Source organism: Cervus canadensis, chromosome X (assembly GCF_019320065.1).
Source record: "Cervus canadensis isolate Bull #8, Minnesota chromosome X, ASM1932006v1, whole genome shotgun sequence".
Taxonomy (NCBI): domain Eukaryota; kingdom Metazoa; phylum Chordata; class Mammalia; order Artiodactyla; family Cervidae; genus Cervus; species Cervus canadensis.
The window spans coordinates 90,275,242-90,277,112 of NC_057419.1; the positions used below are offsets into that span (position 1 = coordinate 90,275,242).

Here is a 1,871-nt window from a genome sequence, read left to right on the forward strand (position 1 = left end):
CAAACAGTTCATACAACTCAACATCAAAAAACAAACTGCTTAAAAATGATCAGAAGACCGAAATAAATATTTATCTAAAGAGGATATGCTGATGGTCAGCAGGCAGGTGAAAATTTGCTCAATATGTCCAATAATCAGGAAAACACAAATCAACACCACAGGGAGATATCACCTCACACTTGCAAGAATGGCTATCATCAAAAGGAACACAAACAACAAATGTTGGAGAAGATGTGGAGAAAAGGCAACACTTGTACACTGTTGGTGGAGATGTAAATGGTTTTAACCACTGTGGATAACAGCATGGATGTTTCTGAAAAACTAAAAAAAAAAAAAAAAAAATAGACCTAACAAATTACCCAGCAATTACACTCCTTTGAGTCCCTCCATACGCAGTGTCAGTCATCTCCTACTTGGTATCATGGCCACCATCAGATCTCTCATAAAGCCCAAGATCATCAAAAAGAAAACCAAGAAGTTCACCTGGCACCAGTTGATTGATATGTCAAAATTTAGTGGAACTGCCAGAAACCCAGAAGCATCAACAGCAGGGTGTGCAGGATATTCAAGGGTCATATCTTGTTGTCCAACATCAGTTATGAGAACAAGAAAGCAAACACATGCTGCCCAGCAGATTCTGGAATTTCCCAGTCCACAACACCAAAGAACTTGTAGTGCTGCTGATGTGCAACAAACTTTGTTTCAATTTCTCACAATATCTCTTCCAAGAACTGCAAAACCATTGCAGAAAGAGCATCCCAGCTGGCTATCAGAGTCACCAATTGCAATGCCAAGCTGTACAGTGAAGAAAACGAAGAGACAGCTCAAGTTCACATTGTGTGTATGTTAACAAAACCATGAAACTTGGGAAAAAAGCACTAACTTGAAAAGATACATGAATCCCAATGTTCATAGTAGCATTATTTACAGTTGCTAAGATATGGAAGCAAACTAAGTGTGTTATTTTATATTTGTATGTGTTCCTAACTTAGAGAGGTATTTTCTTCATTAAATGTTTCCTTTTTATAATTCATAGCAATATATTTGATCATAATCTACTTTCTTTATTCAACTTTTTAATAGTTGCACTGTTCCTGGAATGGCTTTATTTAGAAAGCTTGTGTGAGGAAGGGAGGAAGAAGATGATCTAAACTATTGAATATTCTCTTAGTATCAGAAGACTATCATGAGACTGTGATTGCTTTAGTCTTAGGAAACTAAAATCAGGGCATGTGGAGTCTTTATATTTTCCCTGACACACTGACAGTTAACTCTCTGTAAATGTTACAAGTTTATATTATTTCTGATTCAGCCTCACCTCTACAGCTTCTCAGGACTTTGTTTCTTGTGGGGTCCAAGAAAGCTTCAACCACTATCCCTAAACACCTTTTATCTGTTATAGGAAACAAGTCATCATTTATTTTTTAATTCAGGGTATACCACTTAATTACCAGGTTTTACTCAGCCACAGGTAATAACTCTGTAGTCCCTCAGTTCTACTTGACCATCAATCCTTGGGCAGTCTTTGCCTTGTTTCATCATTTTGAGTTGGGGAGGAGCCAAGATGGCAGAGGAGTAGGACGGGAAGACCACTTTCTCTCCTACAAATTCATCAAAAGAATAACTGAACGCAGAGCAAACTTCACAAAACAACTTCTGATCGCTAGCTGAGGTCATCAGGCACCCAGAAAAGCAGCCCATTGTCTTCAAAAGGAGGGAAAAATTTTTTTTCTTTCTTTCTTTTTTTTTCTTTTTTTTTTCTCCATTTTCTCTTCTATTTTCTATTTTTCTTTTTCTCTTATTTCTTTTAAAGTCCTCTAGTACTCTTCTACTACTCCTTAATTTTCATTTACAATACACTATAACCTTAC

General features: G+C 36.8%; 1 pseudogene; it reads left to right on the forward strand.

The window, feature by feature from the left end:
• The first annotated feature begins 421 nt into the window (after window positions 1-421).
• On the forward strand, window positions 422-861 carry LOC122435648 (annotated as a pseudogene).
• Window positions 862-1,871: the final 1,010 nt, after the last annotated feature.